Source organism: Eptesicus fuscus, chromosome 1, assembly GCF_027574615.1.
Source record: "Eptesicus fuscus isolate TK198812 chromosome 1, DD_ASM_mEF_20220401, whole genome shotgun sequence".
Classification (NCBI taxonomy): Eukaryota; Metazoa; Chordata; class Mammalia; order Chiroptera; family Vespertilionidae; genus Eptesicus; species Eptesicus fuscus.
This window is the reverse complement of record NC_072473.1, coordinates 12068781-12089481: the sequence shown is the minus strand read 5'-3', so window position 1 is coordinate 12089481 and position 20701 is coordinate 12068781.

The window sequence follows — 20701 nt, the reverse complement described above, 5'->3', positions numbered from 1 at the left end:
CAGGGCAGGAGTGAGGTGGGGCAAGAGGGTAAGATATGGAGTCTTCATTCTTTTGCCAGGGAGTGGTGATGCAGTTTTGAAGCTGAGTAGATTGTCACTTCAGAAAGCCTTTTTATGTTACCTGAGATATTCACCAAGTTTTTAAATTGACACCTACCTCAAGAAGGAAGGACATTTCAGGTTGGGAAGGTTTCAACAAAATTGGAATCTCAGTGGAGGTCCAATCCAGCCTTCCAGTGTTGTCTAACAAGACTTTCTGGGATAATAGAAATGTTCTATTCTGAGCTGCCTAATATCATAGCTACTAGCTACATGTGGCTATTGAACCCTTGAACTGTGATTAGTAGGACTGAGGAAATAACATTTTAACTGCATTTACTTTTAATTAATTTTAAATATAAAATATTCACATGTGGCTACTGGGTACTATTAGATAGTACAGCTTAGGCACCCTCTCTTTCTCTCTCTAATCTTGTATTTTCAATAATCAATACCCAAGATTTTATTATCTACCAAGACAATATGATTGGTTATATGATGTCATATTATTCCCCCTTGAAAATTTTTTTCCAGGAAGTTAAAATTCTAAAGAAAAGTTTATTCATCTTACAAATGGACGATATTCTATACATTACTTATAACTCATTCAGAAATTCAAGTTCAAAACCAGTAAGAAGCTGATGTGGTAAGTTTGGGGGCAAGACATTTAACCTCACTGGACCCTTGATTCCTCAACTGTAAAATAAGGAGTTTATACTAAACTAGAGGCCTGGTGCATGAAATTCGTGCATGGGAAGAGGTGTGTCACTCAGCCCAGCCTGCACCCTCTCCAATCTGGGACTCCTCAAGGGATGTTCGACTGCCCCTAGAGGGATGTTTGACATCCCTCTCACAATCCAGGACTGTTGGCTCCCAACCACTCACCTGCCTGCCTGCCTGATTGCCCCTAACCACTTCTGCTTGCCAGCCTGATCACCTCCTAACCACTCCCCTGCCAAACTGATTGATGCCTAACTGCTCCCCTGCTGGCCCGATTTCCCCTAACTGCCCTCCCCTGCTGGCCTGGTCACCTCTAACTGCCCTCCCCTGCTGGCCTGGTTGCCCCTATCTGCCTCCCCTTGCAGGCCTGGTCACCCCCAACTGCCCTCCCCTGCCGGCCCGATTGCCCCTAACTGCCCTCCCCTGCAGGCCTGGTTGCCCCCAACTGCCCTCCCCTGCCAGCCCGATTGCCCCTAACTGTCCTCCCTTGCCAGCCTGGTCGCCCCCAACTGCCCTCCCCTTCCGGCCTGGTCCCCCCCAACTGCCCTCCCCTGCAGGCCTGGTCACCCCTAACTGCCCTCCTGTGCAGGCCTGATTGCCCCCAACTGGCCTCCATTGCAGGCCTGGTCCCTCACAACTGTCCTCCCCTGCCAGCTTGGTCGCTCCTAACTGTCCTCCCCTACAGGCCTGGTCCCCCCAACTGCCCTCTCCTGCAGGCCTGATCCCCCTCAACTGCCCTCCCCTGCAGGCCTGGTTGCCCCCAACTGCCCTCCTCTGCCAGCCCAGTCACCCCTAATTGCCTTCCCCTGCAGGTCTTGTCCCTTCCAACTGCTCTCCCCTGCGGGTCTTGTCCCTCCCAACTGCCCTCCCCTGTGGGTCTTGTCTCTCCCAACTGCCCTCCCCTGCAGGCCTGATCACCCACAATTGCCCTCCCCTGCTGGCCATCCTGTGGTGGCCATCTTTTGTCCACATGGGGGCAGCCATCTTTGACCACATGGGGGAAGCCATCTTTGACCACATGGGGGCAGCCATCTTGTGTGTTGGAGTGATGGTCAATTTGCATATTAGGCTTTTATTATATAGGATGAGTCTGAACTCCTTTCTAGCTCTAAAAGGATGTGATTTGAAATGGCTGTTATGATGATGAAAAAAAGTGTATATGTCCAAGGAAGTAGTTATGGAGGTTGCTGACATTTCTGATAAGGCTGTTACAAGTTTAGTAATAAACATAAATTTAATATAATTTTAGGGAGACATTAAAGTACAATAAACTGAAGGGTTTAGCTTTGAGGGAGAAAGTCTGAGAAGGAAGATTTTCTTAGATTGCTCACTGTTATCATTATCTATTATACAAAAAGACCATTTGCATTAATCAATTCCAGTGAAGCTCATAAGTTTAACTTACAGTTTGTTGTAAACACTAAAAGATGTATTACTTTGATTTGTTCACATAGCCCTTCAATAAATTTTAGAAACCCACTGCAAAGCAAGATTTCACCATCAAAGAAATCATTTATCAGTACTCAAGAAGAACTTAACTTTGATCTCAGCCCTGGTGAAAAGACACACTGGCTGTACTGTGAAGAACACAGTTTTCACATCAAAGAACATCACCCAACATCAACCCAGACACATTGTGAGCCCAAATCATAAGACAGCTGGAGTTGAATCTCTTTTGGGGGGAAATATTGCTTTTACAAGAGGCTGCCAAAAGTGATTAAATTAAACATTTCCTACACCAAAAAATCCAAGTGCACCAAAGACCAACTGAACACATTGCCACACTGGCCCTAGAGCAGAGTAAATTTGGGCAGCCTGGGGCTAATATTTTGCCTATGAAGAGAATTGTACAATCTGAGTGGCAGCATTCTGAGAAAACCCTGCCCACAGCCTAAACCTGGGATTCACCAGAAACCCAGGAGTTCTAAATAATAGCAATAATCCTATCTACTAAAGAGGGAATATGAAAATTGACCATCACTCCATCACAAAGATGGCTGCACCCACAGCTGAGGCCAAGTTCCCTTAAGGAGCCTTAATGAGTAATCAGCAGAGACCTCAGGCTATGCCCTCCCCCACCCCTGTGGGGCTTGACAGGGGACCTCAGGCCATGCCTCCCGCCCTGGCATCAGGCTGGGGGACCTCAGGCCGTGCCTCCTGCCTTGGCACCAGGCCAGGGGACCTGAGGCCATGCCCCCCACCCCGGGGGGCTTGACGGGGAACCTCAAGGTGCGCTTCCCGTACTGGTTCTGGGCTAGGGGACCTCAGGCTGCTCCCCCCGCCCCAGCACCAGGCTGGGGGACCTCAGACCACACCCCCCACCAGGTGGGGCTTGACAGGGGACTTCAGGCTGCACCCCCCCACCCTGGCACCAGGTCGGGGGACCTCAGGCCGCACCCCCCACCCCAGCACCGGGCCAGGGGACCTGAGGCTGCGCCCTCCTGCCTGGTGGGGCTTGACAGGGGACCTCAGGCTGTGCTCCCCACCCAGCGGGGCTTGACGGGGGACCTCAAGGTGCACCCCCAGTGCTGGATCGGGGAAACTCAGGCTGTGCTCTCCACCCAGCGGGGTTTGACAGGGGACTTGAGGCTGCGCCCCCTGCCAGCGGGGCTTGACAGGGACCTGAGGCTGTGCCCCCCTCCCAGTGCCAGGCCAGGGGACCTGAGGCTGCACCCCCCCACCTGGTGGGGCTTGACGGGGGATCTCAGACCATGCTCCCCACCCAGTGGGGCTTTACAGGGGATCTCAGGCCATGTCCCCCACCTGGCGGGGCTTGACAAGGGACCTCAAGGCACGCCCCCTGCCCCATCTGGGGGACCTCAGGCCACACCCCCCATCCTGGCGCTGGGCCAGGGGACCTGAGGCTATGCCCCCTGTCCGGCGGGGCTTGACAATGGTGGGACTGGCCGGGTCTGGATCTAGCCCAGTGGGGGGGAGGGCGGCCAGGTCTGGGTCTAAAGCGATTTTGAGGCACATGTGGGTGGGCGGGGACTTGACTCTGGGTCCTCCTTTTAATGTACATGAATTTTGTTCACCGGGCCACTAGTAATAATAATAATAATAATTATTATTATTATTATTATAGGTAACGATTAAATAGCACATACTATGGTCAGACACTGATCTTAGTGTCTGGTAAGATCAGAGTAAGCCTGAGTCTTCATTAAAGGAATGAAAGTTTGCCCATCCACAACTAACAGAGTACTTAGCCAGTGGTACCAGTGAAACACTTTCTAATCAAAATGCTTAAAATTTATGAATAGATAAAATGCTCTAACAACAAAGTTTACTTAAACTATTTTATAAACTATAATGGAAATTACCCAGGGATACAAGTGTTATCAATATGAATGTAGAGTTTTCCTTCTTTTATCTGTAGAAAATAGGCTCAAATAATTGGAAGACAGTGTGGCAGTCTGTCATAGTCTGTAGAGACCCCACTGCAGGTGTATAAAGGAGACAGCATTTCTTGAAGCATTTCAGACTGGTGAGTCCCTTCTCTCAGGGATTTCACACTTCAGTACCCCGTGACGATATCTTAGAATAGATTGGCTTGTTCACTGTACTGGCTTCTTTTTGCAATTACTAGTTCTTTCTGACTAACCTTAAAGAATGTCATAAAACAAAAACCTGTCACCAATGACCTGCAGCTATTCTGTCAACAGACCTCTTCTAGAAGGCATTTTTAAAATATTTCATCTTGCTTTCCCCTTTCACTTTTGCCTTGCTTAGTGCTTCTTTGTCTATAATAAAAAACACATTTCTTGGATTATGTATACGCTATGTCCTTAAAATTCATTGTAGAAGCTTCCTAAGAATTAAGAAATTAAGGTTAATAGTCTGGCAAAATGGGATTTGAATTTACTAGTGAATAACCTTGGCAAGTTACTTAATCCTTTATCTATCACTGTTCCCTGTTTTCAATGAAATTGGATGGTAAAATCAAGCTCGTATAGCCCTAACCGGTTTGGCTCAGTGGATAGAGCGTCGGCCTGCAGACTCAAGGGTTCCAGGTTCTATTCCGGTCAAGGGCATGTACCTTGGTTGCGGGCACATCCCCAGTAGGGAGTGTGCAAGAGGCAGCTGAATCGATGTTTCTCTCTCGTCTATGTTTCTAACTCTATATCCCTCTCCTTTCCTCTCTGTAAAAAATCAATAAAATATATTTTTAAAAAATCAAGCTCGTATAGAGTGGTACCCTCAGTTCATGAAAACAGATAAATATTCATGAATTTTATTATTTAGTTTTTAAGCATAGCCATTATTAAAAATGTAAACTATCTAAACTTACACTTAAAATTATGTTAAATAAAAAATAATAAATGCCCCAAAACTCATCACTTCCTAATTATCTATGACATTTGATTATTATTTGTGCTCTTCAGGTTATTTATATCTACTGTATAAGTTTGGTGCAAATACTATATTATAGTGTACTACTGCACTGCAGATGTGCCACGTTCAGCAAAGTCAGATTGGTAGCTGGAAATGGACCAAGAGGAAAATATTTACACCATGAAAACCAACAAATACTACAAATCAGAGCTTTTGGTCCCCTGGGATAGTTTTTTTGTTCAGCATTTACCTGCACAACACTGCTTATAGATGTGATATGAAAGTTAATATAGTGTATAAAAGGTGCTTAAGTGTGTGGCTCAGATTATGTATCAATAAATGGTAGTTTTTCTCATTAATATTGTTAATTAGCATTCCATCATGGGTGAATTGGTTCTTTATTGTCTAATTCAACGCACTGAAAGGTTTCTTAGAGCATCTAAAAATGCAATACTATGATTTGTTTCCATAATGACATAGATCTCAACTTGCTTAACATCATAGCCTTGTTATCTACAGTTTGTCCTCATTTTGACTGGTGATACAGTTTTTATGGAAATTTTAAAAATCTTGAGTTTTAGTACAATTCACTCATTTGTCAGAAAAGGAAATGGGTGGGGGTCGCCAAAGCCTCAGGTTTTACCCATGGTTCCATAGGCATCTACTAGTAAAACTGGTAATAATATACATTATCTGTGTATCTTTTAAAGTCTTTTGACGCCTTTCATAAGTGGATGAATTAGGGCATTGCAAATCAATGATGGTTTTCATTTTCGGTATTTATTATGTTGTGAAAACTGGGAACAACATATACAATAGAATTTGAACCATAGGAAATTACCATTTTTGTAAATAAAAATTGGTCAAATGTTGACAATGTTATACAGGTCAACCTAATATCATACTTGACATAACAAAACTAGTATTTAAAATGATCTTTTCTTTCTCACTCCTGTCTTGCAAACATAATTTAAGATCAATTCAGTCACATACATAGGAGCTACAGATGTTTAAATGAGAATCTGTGGAATTATTTGGCTATAAGAATTTTATGGTTTCTATGCTAACGAATGATACCAATGCTATCACCGTACATTATGAAACAAAAGAATTACCCCAGACTTTTAAGATGCAGAAGGACAGACAAATAGTTGATATATATTTGTGTGGCATTTGTGACATTTTCTGGGTTGTGTTTAAGACCAAAGAATGTCTAAATTATATATATTATTCTAGGCTTTAAAAAACACTCACCACATAAGCATTAGTTTAGAAAACCCTAAATTGCTTTTAAAAATGGTCAAGCCAAAATAGAAGAAAATCCATGGTTTTGTGCCCAATATACAATTACACAATTACAGAATTTATATGCTTGCAGTTGGATTTACAAAACCTCCTTAATGTACTAAAGTGTGGTCTAATTGCTTACTAATAAAAGGGGGGAAATACTTTCTAATTAGATAAATACCTTTTATAGAAACCTTAGTAAATGCACTCACTGTTTGCCAGGGGGTAGCAAAGAGTTGGAATGTGTGCTCAATGACTCTTTTCACCCTGTTGTTCCTGGTGGAGCAGGGTCAGTTTGGAATGCAGGGTGCTTGCCCAGAGCGGCTCAGCATTCCCCACTAAGAGCTCTAATCAGAAACTCCTTTCAAGAGATGAAAGGAAGCATTGGTTTCCATTCCCCCAACCCCAAATAATTGGAGTCAAAATAGTAATTGACTCTTGTTTGTTTTTCCAATATGCCTCTGGGAATAGCCTCAAGGTCAATGTAGTTCTCAGAGTCCCTAAATCTTTCCTCAAAACAGAAACCAGTCTGTTTCTGTTTTTATTAGTTTCCGAAGCTCCTTCTTTCTGTTGCTGTTTATGTTTTGTTTTGCTTTGGTTTAAGGGCTTTTATTCTGAAAAGTTTAAGAAATCAGCTGTCCTATCTTTAGCAAATTGAGTTACAGAACAATGGTCATAGTAGCTATAATGCCTGAGGTCCAATCCCCAGTCTGTTACTAACTCATTATGAAACCTTGACCACATCACTTGAGATCAGAGTACCTCAGTGTCCCCATTTGTAAAATAAGACATTGGGCTGGAGAATGTTCTCTTAAATTCTCAATAGCTCTATATTAGCTGTAAAGCTGTGATTCTAAGGGAGAAAATCTTATCACAGGCATCCTGCATCTATTTATACAGAGAAGCCTTTTTCTGATACCTTCAGAGAACATCCATCTCTTCCTTTTTCCTATTGTAGGCACAGCCTTATTGCTGTATTTATCATGCATGGCTATCTTACCAGGGATATGAGACCCTTCAAATCAGGAACTGTTAACTTACTCAAATTTATTGGGGCGGGGGGAGTGGATATAGCATAAAACTACAGACATATTTATGGAAGAAGGGATGGGACTGGTACACTCTGAATTGCTTTAAGGCAAGAATAACAAAGGCATGAACAAAAAAGGAGTAAAGAAGGGAATACGTATACTGCACTAGGCTTAAGAGATGAACTACTCGGGGTGTAACGGACTGTGCTTAGGGGATAAATTGTGGAAACACAGTAGCAAGAAGGGGGAACTCAGCAGAATTCATAGATGAGACAGCTTCTTAATGAGAAGAGTAATAGTTTCTTTAAACAACAACAAAACCCATTAAAAAACCCTGCAACTTTTCTTATTATAAAAATAATCCATGCTTATTATAGCAAATTTGGAAAATAAAATGATGAGAATATCAAATGATCATAACCAACAAAATAAAATGATGAGAATATCAAATGATCATAACCAATGATCATTTCTTTTTTTATTGTCTAAAGTTTTACATATGTCTCCCTTTTCCCCAGTTGACATCCCCGCCCCCAGCCATTCCCACTCCGGGCAAGCCCCCACCGCCCCAGTGTCTATGTCCATTGGTTATGCTAATATGCATGCATACAAGTCCTTTGGTTGCTCTCTAACCCCCCATCCCCTACTATTTGTCTCTGATCTATTCTTGTTCATCAAATTATGTTGACCATTATATCCCACATGTGAGTGAGGCCATGTGATATTTATCTTTCTCTGACTGGCTTATTTTTCTTAGCATAATGCTCTCCAGTTCCATCCATGCTGTTACAAATGGTAAAAGTTCCTTCTTTTTATAGCAGCATAGTATTCCATTGTGTAGATGTACCACAGTTATTTAATCCACTTATCTGCTGATGGGCACTTAGGCTGTTTCCAAATCTTAGCTATTATAAATTGTGTTGCTATGAACATAGGGGTGTATGTATCCTTTCTGATTGGTATGTCTGGTTTCTTGGTATATAATCCTAGAAGTGGGATTGCTGGGTCAAATGGGAGTTCCATTTTTGACTTTTTGAGGAAACTCCATACTGTTTTCCACAGTGGCTGCACCAGTCTGCATTCCCACCAGCAGTGCACGAGGGTTCCTTTTTTTCCACATCCTCTCTAGCGCTTGTAGTTTGTTGATTTGTTGATGATAGCCATCCTGACAGGTGTGAGATGGTATCTCATTGTTGTTTTGAATTGCATCTCTCAGATGATTAGTGACTTTGAACATGTGTTCATATGTCTCTTAGCCTTCCTTCTATCTTCTTTCAAAAAGTGTCTATTTACTAGTAGATCCTTTGCCCATTTTTTGATTGAATCATTTATCTTCCTTTTGTTAAGTTGTATGAGTTCTCAGTAAATTTTGGAGATTAAACCCTTATCTGAAATATCATTGGCAAATATGTTCTCCCATGCAATGAGTGGGCTTTCTTGTTGTTTTGTTTGATCATTTCTTTTCAGTGTTTTTTTCCTAAGCATTTTTGTATGGTTGAGATTATATTGAGTAAATAATTTTATATCTTGACTTTTCACTTAAAAATGACATAATTTAAATTCTATTTTATGAATGTATTATAATTTACTTAACAATCCCCCTACTTTTGCCTATTTCTAATTTTTCTCTATTATGAGTATTTCCATGATAAACATTACTATGTAATAAAATTTATCCATTTTTTAAAATAATTTTTGGAGAAGATATTTCTGAAAGATACATTGCTAGGAATAAAGATATAAACATTTAAGGAATGACCTAATCATCTCCCAAAGTCCCCACCTCCAAATATCATTACCTTGCAGGTTAGGATTTCAACATATGGATTTGCAGATGGCACAGATGTTCAGACCAGAGCAGGTATGATTATCCTCATTTTAGAGACAAAGAAATTAAGGCTCAATATACTTAGGTAACTTAATGAGGATAAAATATTTAAATGGCAGAAATGGAATTTGAACCCAGATCTTATTAGGTTTAATCCATAGCACCACAGGGAGTGGGGGTTGCTATTTAGCATAAGATTTCAGCTCAGAAAAACTATTGCTTTTATTTCCTGTATTTAGAAATGATCTTTTTTTACTACTTTTATTTTGGAAACACTTGTTTCTATTTTGTTTCTCTAGTTTTTAGTCACTTCCCTTTGAAAAGATTAATCTGCCTCTTCTATGCTGAAGTGGAGAAAGAAAAGATGTTTTCATTTTATTCCAATAACAGTGTGGCTGTCCCACTCAGCCTGGCCATTATTATTCTGAAGCTCATTATTGCTCAGACCTTCTAAGGTTTGGTTTTACTAAGGAATCCCATTCATTATTGAGGGCATGTAGCAAAAAATAGATTCTGAGACGTTAAATATAGAATGTCCAGGCCGTCATCTAGATGTCAGAGTCATAAAGAAAATGACAATGATTCATACAGTGTCAGAACAGGAAGAAATCTCAAATACCACCCTGTTCACTTCATTTTACAGATGAAAGACCTGAAACCCAGAGAGGTTAAGTGATGTTCCAGAGGTAACACTAAAGTAGTGCAGAATAGAGACAGAGCCAGATTACTTGATTAAAGCTATTTTTTTTAAATCCACAACATCAGTGGCCCAAATTTTGTTTTATCAAATTCCTACTCCATCTCCTCAAATTCAAAGTTCTTTCTAATATTTCTAATTGCCAAGTGGGTCACACAAATATTGGTCTTTTCTTTTGCTCTGTTGCTAGATTACAAACTAGAAAACTTCTAAGAAGAAAGGTATAAGATGGGTGATATTTCTTATGCTTACCTAACTCCTTCCTTTTCATTTGTTACCCCCAAAGATATGTTTTCCATTGATGGTTGAAGGGTTTATGCCTAAAGGAGTCTATATCAGTTTTGTATTGTGACAGTTTTAGAACATGGTCCCGAAATTTTTTGACACTCCTCAAGAAGCAAAGTCTATACCCCTGCCCTTGAATATGGGCTCTGTGAATGCTAGAGAGCAAAAATAATTCAGAAGTGAGGTTGGGCCAATTTCTGGGCCCACAACTTAAGAAATAGGTAGCTTTCACTTTCTGCCTCTTGAGATGCTCATTCTTGGGATGCAGGCACCATATGTGAGGAAGCCAGCAACCCAAGGAAAGGTTAGGCCCCAGTGGAGCTGAAGCTGCCAGTCACATGAGTAGCTTCTTGGAAGTGGGTGTTCCAGCCCCATTCAAGCTGCCCCACATGGGAGAGAGATGAGCCTTCCCTGCAGAACTCTGCCCAAATTACTGATTTGTGGGCAGATAAATGGTTGTTGCTGTTGTAAGCCACTAAATTTTGCTTTGTTTTTTTTTTATTGTTTTTTGGGTTGTGTGTGTGTGTGTGTGGGGGGGGGATTACATAGAAATATAGCTGCAACAGGTATTGCCACAAAAAATGCTATGTAACAAACCACCCCAAAACTCATTGGCTTCAAACAGGGGTCATTTATTCTCACAGATCTTCAGGTCAGCTATAGTAGCTTCACTCTATATATGTTCTTTTGAGGGATCAGTCTGAGGAGCTGCACTCTCTGGGACAAGCTCTTCTCATGGGATGTCAGAGATATGAGAGGGCAATCAAAAGACAAAATGTCACTTAAGGCCAAGGCCAGGCTCAGAACTGGACACTGTTGCTTATGTCAACATGCAGGCCATTGGCCAAAGCAAATCACATGGCCAAGCCCAAAATCAAGTGCTGAGGAAATATACTTTGTCCCTGTAACCATAGGAACTGCAAACTCATACAACAAAGATGGGGTACAAGGAGTGAACAATTGGGATCAATGGTGCAATCTACCACAGTGTCTGAATAGAGCTGAGCAACTTTGGGATGGGCTGAAAATATCTCCTTTTTTTAAGCATTAATCAATTCTTTGAGATATACTATTAAGGTATTTTACTGCTTTTAGAAAATGTAATAATAAAATTAAAGTATATTCAAGGAGAAGGAAAAAACAGAGCTCATATACACAATGTATTTTTTTTTAACCTTGAATGGGCTAAGATAAATAGACTTAGAAGAAATAGCTACTGGAGAAACACAATTATCTTTTTTTCCTGCCTAAACTGAACTCTATGATATAATCTGGGGGGAAAAGGTAGATTCTTTCAGGGGCAGTGTATATCGTATTCCCATTAAAATCATGGTTTTCCCATAAGGATGAAAATAACATCTTTGGAGGTCAGCAGAAAGATATAACATTCCTCCCTATAGTTATTGAAGATTAATTGGGAAGCTAATTTATAGTCTGAATATTTTTTTAGGGAACCTGATTTGGGATGCTATCAGAAGAAAGCAAACACTATTCATGGGTCACATTGCAGGTTAAGTTGCAATTCCCACATGTTGTCACTTATCTGTTAGCTCACCCTGTTCATATGGGGCAGAAGCTGGGCTCGCAGCTCCTTCAGTTCCTGCCAGATCCTCTACAGCTTCTCCCACTAATGGGCCAGTGTATGTAGCTTCTGGGGCAACAGTCAGGTCTGCAGTTCCTCTGTCTCCAACTATGTTTTCAGCTTCTCTGACTCGTGCATCAAGTACATGTTCAGTTTTATGATGAAGGGCGGGTGCCAGGTTCTTTTTCATGTTGCTGCATCACTGAACTGGAGGGAGGCTGGGGGCAGTCAGAGACTCACACAAGTACTAGTTTTTCCTTACCTCCATCTTTCTTTCCTGATTGCCTATCCAGCTAACTTCAGACCCAGTGCCTGCTGCTGAAGCAACAGCCATATAAAAACTATTTAATCACCTTCCTTGATTGTATAAGGTCAAATTTCTGTAAGAAATCTCTTATTTTACATAATTGTTAATGGTTTTTCTTCTATGATCAAACCCTAACAGATACAAGGACCTTATGTAAAACTCAACATGATTTATCTTTTCTAATAGTTTTTCCAAATACCCAAATCCTTTAGCCTATAGTAAATACTTACTAGATTTCAGGCACTGTAGTAGGCACTGAAGGAAACAAGATGAATAAGACAGATGATTCCTGCTCTGGGAATCTCAGTCTAGGCCCTGTGTATGTTGCTGAGCTATGTAAAGGAAATGACACCCACCATTAAATATGAAGAATGTTATTATCCAGCTCCAGGTGCTGTAGTGATTTCTCTGTAACCTGTGATGTGTATGTAGGTAAGTAGAGCTGCCTGACAACACATGTATATTACACTAGGGAATCCTATATAATAAAAGGCTAATATGCAAATAGACTGAACAGCAAAATGACCAGTTGCTATGATGCACACTGACCACCAGGAGGCAGATGCTTGATACAGGAGCTGTCCCCTGGTGGTCAGTGTGCTCCCACAGGGGGAACACCGCTCAGCCAGAAGCCGGGCTCACAGCTGGTGAGTGCAGCAGCAGTGGTGGGAGCTTCTCCCGCCTCTGTAGCAGTTGGACATCTCCCAAGTGCTACCAGACTGCAAGAGGGTGCAGGCCGGGCTGAGGGACCCCCCAAATGCATGATTTTCATGCACTGGGCCTCTAGTAGGGTAATAAGACTGTTACTTGCTGTGACATCCCACTATATGTCAGAGTCTTATGTGGTCTGGAAATGGTGAAACAAACTTTTCTCATGCCCAGAGCATAATAATATAAACTATATAAAAGTAGCCTTGCTAATAAAATAATATAGAGTGAAAGGTTAGAAATCCAGCTTTATCACTGGAGGAAAAGAATCCCCAGGGGTCTGGTGGCAGAGGAATGAGGGGCTGTTGAGGCTTAAGGCTAGGGGGAAGTTCAGCACCAAACTTAGTGCCCCTGGGAGGAGGAACAGATATCACATTTATCCTAACAAGGGAGGAGGAAATTGTGCAATGATGCTATTCCCTGTAGCAATGTCTTCTGTATATGCATTTGTAAGTGTTAAAAATGGCCTCATAGCCGAAACCGGTCTGGCTCAGTGGATAGAGCATCAGCCTGCGGACTGAAAGGTCCCAGGTTCGATTCCAGTCAAGGGCATGTACCTTGGTTGCGGGCACATCCCCAGTAGGGGTTGTGCAAGAGGCAGCTAATCGATGTTTCTCTATCATCGATGTTTCTAACTCTCTATCCCTCTCTTCCTCTCTGTAAAAAATCAATTAAAAATATTTAAAAAATATAAAAATAAATAAAAATGGCCTCATAGTTGGTTAAATAAATTATGGCACGCCCATGTCACGTAATACTGTGCAACCATAAGAAAAAAGATGATGTATGTATATACAAACTGATGATGGAAAAAGCTGTGAGACACATGTCAGTCAAACAAAGGGCCAGATATGGATAGTATGCTACCATTTTGCTTATAAAGAAACAAAAAGAGCCTATATACATAGTTGTTTGACAAATATGGACTATATTTGAAAGGCTTCAGAAAAGCCAGTAACATTGGTTATCTCTGGAGGGAAGGACAGGTAAACTGGGGAACCAGGAGTAAGAGGAAGACTTCTTGTAACTTTTTCTTTTGTGCCATGTGAATTTAGTACTCATCTAAAACATAAATAAAACAAAAATGTAAAAGTTAGAGGGAAAATGGCCAGGTGAATGTAAAAGAAGGGAAGATAACTCACCTGTCTGGAAATCTCAGCCTCCCCCAGAGAAAACTGGTACTGGGGAGGGTGAGAATGTGCCCACTGGCCCAGCTGTTTACTACAGGATTTGTCCAGATGCCTGGTTTCCAAATGCAGAGAAATCAGGGCTTGAAAAAGAAGGACTTCACAAACAATATGGCACCCGATCCAGTCTGGGGTGAAGAGGTCATGGGTAATTATTTGCAGTGAAGACTACTATAAAGGACCACAACCAATTATTTGGCAGAGAAAATCGCTCCTCTTTAGACAAGTTCTCCAATGTAATGAGGAAACTGGAAGCTTGGGAGGTCTTTTTAAAAGACCACCCCATCCATTTCCCACATAACGTATCAAAAACAAAACAAAATACAACCAAGGATTCAAACATCCCAGAGAGAAGCTAAGGGCCAAGTAAGTGTTGGAACAACTGAAAACTCCTGCCTGCTAAAAGCTACGAAAAGGGCTACTTGTTAACCATCTCAGGAGCACATTCAGTCAGCAAAATGTAGCCTTGTATGACAGAGCCTCAAGGCTTAAAAAAGTTATTGAAGGAGAGAATCCCATTAGAACCTTATGGGGACTAGTTCAGACACTCCCACATCACACTGCATTCCTCAGAGAGTGCAGTTTCCATCTCTTTTAGGAAAAATCAGCCTCTCATTTTCTTTCTCAATCACAGGTATTTCCACCTTCATGTCTGTCAAATCACAAACATGGAAATTCCAAAGGCAGCCACCTTTTCATGTGGAAGAGAGAGAGGCAGCCAAATTCCTCAGTCTCCCCTCACAAAACTCCCCAAGCCCCAGAGGCTAGAAAGTACATATTTTCAGCAGAAAATGCTCTGAACAGGACTGTCAGGATTGCAGCCTTAGTGTTTGTCATTATGCATATTTGAAATGTTCAGAGGGAAAGGGGTGATGAAAGGATTTAGGACCCTCAGGCACTTAGGAAGCCATAGGCCCTCAATTAGCATTTCCTCCACCCTGTCACCAGGTTAATGGGGACATGAAAGGAAACTACAGCTGCAGGATGCCCCTTGCCCATCCCCATCCCAGTCCAACCTACTTTCATCTCTTGCCCTAAAAAATAAATAGGACAGTGTGCGGATAGAGGGAGAAAAGAGAGGCTGGTTCACAAACCTCATTTTCCACCACAACTCTATTGCTCTCCTGTTTTTAAGACCATCTTTACCTTGACCTAACTCCCCTGCTTCTATTATCTTTCTTTTAAGAGATCCTGTGTTTGTTTTCCCAAGTCAGAATAAAATACCTAAGGCAGAAATGCTCTGTAATGCAAAACACATCAACCATCTTTTCAGAGCATATTTGAGCTGGAGGAGAAACTGGACATCATCTTTTTCAAATTTATCATTTGCAGGCAACTGAAACCCAGAGAAGTTAATTGGCCTGCCCACGCTAGTTGCTGAGCCATTACTAGGAGGAAGGTTGTCTGACTCCTGTCCAGGATGTTTAACAATAGACTTCAAGGTGAGAATTACATTTTTTATTCTTTTTCATGCTGCATGCCTTACACTGAATTTGGGCATATTATAAAAATTCTCCATATTGAGAAGTCAGGTATCTAATGATATCAGCTACCCATAGAATGGTTGGCAATCAGAGAGCAACTGAAAGGATCAGATACTCCAAATAAATGGTTTGAGTGTATATACTAAGTTTATTCACTTCATATATAGGAAAGGTCCTAAAGCCTTCTCTCAAAGTCTGTTTACATATTTGATGTTCTTCATTCACTTGCTGAATAAACATTTACCGAACCCCTGCTCTGGACTAAGCACTGTTCCTGGAAGTTAAGGGCTCAAAGATAAATAAGGCATAGCCTTGGAGCTAACGTTCTAGAATTGTAAACCCAAAAGGCCAAGGCAATGTGCTTGTATGGAGATTGATACAGGTGCTATGGAGCCATGCAAGGCAGCTTGGGAGAGTCAGAGGAGACTTTGAAAAACAGGTGAAGGCTGGGAGGGGAAGTGGGTGTTTATTTGTCAAGACAAGGGAACAAGGACATTCTAGGCAAAGGGAACAGCCTGGGAAAGCTAAGGAGCATGAAATAGTGTCCTGTCTTCCAGGAAGTGCAAGTTTTCTATGACTGGAAGATAGGGTAAATTCAAAGAGAGGTGAGCTTTATACCACTACCAGGAATTTTGACTTTGTCCTGAAGGCATTAGAAAATCAAAAAAAAGTGATCATAAAAATGGTGTGTTTGGAAGAAAACTTTAGTGACCTGTGGTGAATGGATTGAACATATAGAAGACTGTGAGACTGAACTTAGAGGACCCTTTAGATGTTTTTCATAATAGTGTGTGTGAAAGATGGGGTTTGAGTACACTTGAGAGCAATTTAGGAGATAGAATTGTAAGAAATGTTGATCTTGGAGGCAGCGGATGGGAAAACACAAGAGATGAAAATGACTCCCATATTTCTAGCTAGTTGTCTCCAGAAATACGTTATATCCTTCTTTCCTAATAATAGAAACTTTGAATTTTAATGGAAATGAATGAAACCCATATTTCCCAGCCTCCTTTGTAGCCAAGTGACTTAAGTTTTGGCCAGTGGTTGTAAGTGAACATGGTATGTGAAACTCCTATGATGAGTCCTTAATGAAAATGAGCTTGTCTTTCTTCTTTCCTTTCCTCCTTTTTGGTGACTGGAATGCAACCATGATAGCTGAAAGTAGAGCAGCCATCTTGGAACACAAGGTAGAAACTGCGTATTGAGGAGGGCAGAGCAGCAAGATTTGAAAGGACTTGGGTCCCTGATAATTGCAGAGTTGCCAAATCAGCCTTGCAGTACGATCATTCACATGCAGGAAAAATAAACTTCCACTTTGTTTAAGCCACTGTTCTTTTGGGTTTCTGTCACTCGCAGCCACAACAAATCTTAACACAGATAAGCAGGCAAATTGTGTTAAGAAAATTGTGTTTCATGGGTTGAGAAAATGAATGAAAAGAACAAATTTGGGAGAGGGGAAGAATATATTTTGGGATAGGTTGATGTTGAATTGCATAGAACTTCCAGAAAGAGATATCAAGCCAGCAGTCAGCTTTATAGATCTGGAATTAGGAGAGAGCCATGGGTGTGATTATGAGTCAAAAGTGGATGGCAAAAAAAGAATCATAACTGGGGGATCACAGAAGTCAATTAATGTAGAAGGAATGGAGAATCTGTGTAGCCTGGACACAGAAGCAAAGCCACAGTCATAGGCACCATGCTCAGGCCAAGCCTGAAGGAACAGATTGGCATGCAGTAAGTGGACTGCACTGACTTTCCAAGGCCAGAATGAAACACAGACAGGGCAGAGGCTGAGAATCACTCTACATGCCTCCATGCTATTGATGTAGGAACAAGTAAAGTCTAAGTATTTGGGGGAGCACAGTGACTATAATCAAGATATGAAAATATGGCACTAAAAGACCCTGCATCATGAGTAGTTTCATACAACACCTTGATGAGGGAAGTTTGACCCACTACCATGGGAGCAATCTAGTCTCTGCCTTAGTCATGTCTTCATGGTGGAGGTAGGTAAATGCTACAAAGATAGTGGCTCTCTTCAGAGCAGTATAGGTCCCTATGGAAGCCAGTATTAATGTTTTGATTCTCCTCAGAGTTCTACTTTACCAACTGGCATTATTCTGTGAGAGAGGAGAATATGAGGAGGAGAAAAAGAGGGGGAAGAAACTTAAGACTGACTAATACTAATCTGTAGCACTTCTTAGTCATACTCATTGTAGGTTACATAAAATGTCTGTCAACTAGAATGCTTTTGCCCTCCCTGTTACCAAAATATCCTTTGTTTTTCAAGATTTACCTCATATTTTATCATCACAAAGGTTTCCTAAGTCACCCTATCCCACATTGATCTCACATTCATTAAAACTCAAACAGCACTTCTACCTCATTTGTACTACAGCAGCAATCATTTAATTATATATTGATTTTGTATTATCTATGTGAAGTCTTGTCTTTCCAAATAAATTACACACTTCTTGAGCACAGGGATTACATCCTACATGGCATCTGTATCCCTCATGTGTTATGTTTATGGTAAGGATTAAGCAGATATTTGGTGATGAAATGGAAGCAAAGGAGCATGTGAGTTGTGTAAATGTCATGACACACATTCTAGTAATAGCATCTCATGGTGGCTTCTTAAGCAGGCATAAGTACACACCATTTTTCTTGTTATTCTTTTGACATATATGCTAGAAAATATTTAAATAATCACTTAAGAGTGCTAGGGTGAGCCACCCACCCCATAGCACACATAAGAGGATAATTGCTGGTTCAATGGCTTGTTTATTCTTTGGTATTGAACTTTTGGCTTCTAAACCTTTTTTTAATTTTTAGTAATTTGTGTCCGTTGAAATGGTTTAAAAACTTATTTCATTTTTTAAAGGAGCAAGGAATAGGGAAAGGGCTCAGATTTCCCTCTAATGACTATTAGACATGGTTTGAATCCTCCTATGCAGAATGGGACTGAGACTTGGGGTCTGAAAATTGTTATGTATATCCCAAAGCTCCTACTAGATACTCTGACCAGGACAATGAAGATTATGGTGGCTAAGTTAAACTGACTTTCCAGGCCACATGGAGGTAGAAATGTACCATTAGTCCTCTCTTACTGATAAGACATTGATCAAACACTAGGCTCTGTTTAACTATAGAGATAGACCAAAATATTTTTAGATGGAGTTTATACAAAGTCAAAATCTCATGCCAAATGATTCAAAATCCATACCGAAATATTCAAAATATAGAACTTTAATAATACTAACAACAAAGACAAAAATGAGTTTTAGATTCAATAACTATTAATCTTAAATGTAAGAGAGCAGGAACTACCTGGTCTTAGAAATGCACAGTTTGAAATGACAATAGCTGGTTTTATTGAGCTGAAGTGCCAGGCACTATGCTTTTCTCTTTAAGCACATTAACTGTAAGCCACAACAACCCTAGAAAGGTAGTATTATCTCCACTATATCATTTATAAAACACAGTCAAAAGGATGCTAAGTAAACTACTTAAGGCTACAATGTTCTTAAGTGGAAAGAACTGGGTTAGAAACCTACTAGTAAGTCTGTCTCAAGCTAAATCTCATGTTTTTCCACACCACTGTGTGTTTGCTGAATTTATACACCATGATTTAATTCACAAAGACTTTTCTATTATTTCATCTGATCAGTATGGATGACAGATTATCGTTATATCCATTTTGTAAATAAGGAAAAACCTAAGTCACTGAAAATGTGTAAGGCCCCAGTTTCCTCTGCTGCAAAATGGAATGATAATGCCTATTTTGGATTGTTATTGGGGACTAGATATGTTCACTATTTTTAATTACTAGTCCATAGCCAGTACATATTGAAAGCTAGCTCTGATATTGTTATTATTATCAGCAAACTCACTAATTGCCCAAAGTCACACAGCTTAAAAGTGACACATTCGGGACTCACATGTAAATTTTCTGATCCTATCCCAGTGACTCACTTCCTATGCCTGGGTCCAATGAAGCCTCAAGAGGATATCTCTACAGGTCTGTGGTTAAGCCAGAGAAACAGTTCAAGGTGTAGGCAGGAATCAGGCATCTAAAATTCCTTACTTTGCAGTTGTTTCTTGATCTTAGATGTACGATAGAATTACCAGGGACTTTTTATAAATCTTGATGCCCAGGCCAAACCCCAGACAAATAATATTAGAGTCACTGGTGGTAGGGCCCTGGCATTAGTATTTTTTAGAGTTCCCTATTATGTGGCTAAGGCTAAGAACCATTGATTTAGAGAAAACCATGACCAGTGATTTCTTTGTCATGAGGTGCTCTGCAGCTGACAAAGCACTTTGTTCTTCCTCATTAGACCATCAAAACAGAGAAACAGGCCAAGCAAAGATCATCCCCTTTTTTCCAGATGAGGAAACTTATATCCATAGCATAATTTGGATGATCCAAGGTTGTGACTAGTTAGTGGCTCAGCTAAGTTTGAAAGCCTTTATGCCCAGTACTCAATTTTGTGCCTAGACTCTTATTAGTATATTTTTCTTCCTTTGGGTACCAAGAAGGAAGATCCCGCGGTCCCCATATTAATTCCTTTACTTTCTTTATAGAATCTCCAATCTATCCACTGAAAAACTTTTTGAATTGCCATTTTAACAAACAATGATTTTCTGGAAAAAGAAAATTAAACAGTCTCTGCTGAGCTTAATGGAAAGTGGAATTTATATAAATGTTAAGAATGTTATTCCAAAGCAATGTGATTTAGACTAATTTTATTTCTGGTTTTAGTAAACACTGGAAATTGCAAAGCAAAATTCCTGAATGCTATAAAAAATAAGACAGCAATGGCTCTTGGGAAAGGCTTTGATGAAACTGTCCTTGTCACTTCACTAAAATTCAACTCCTATGTATAGTACATTGCATAGAGAATAATAAAACTCCTGGTTTTTCCATAGGTAGGAAATACCTATTTATTGTTTTGAATTTCAACTGAGTGATATTCTCATGTGTATAACATTTATAACTGATAAAGCTAAAACTATGATAACTACTGCTACCAACTACTGAAATATAAACAAGGTCAATTGTGCTCATTTAGGCAAGATTCCACAAACCAGCCAAGGCTCCTTTGAGATCTAAAGAAAACAAAGTCAGAAGCATGATTTCCAATGAAGGGTGAAAATAAACAGGTCTGGAGGGACTATTAGGGGATAGTCAGTATGTATTTAGCATCT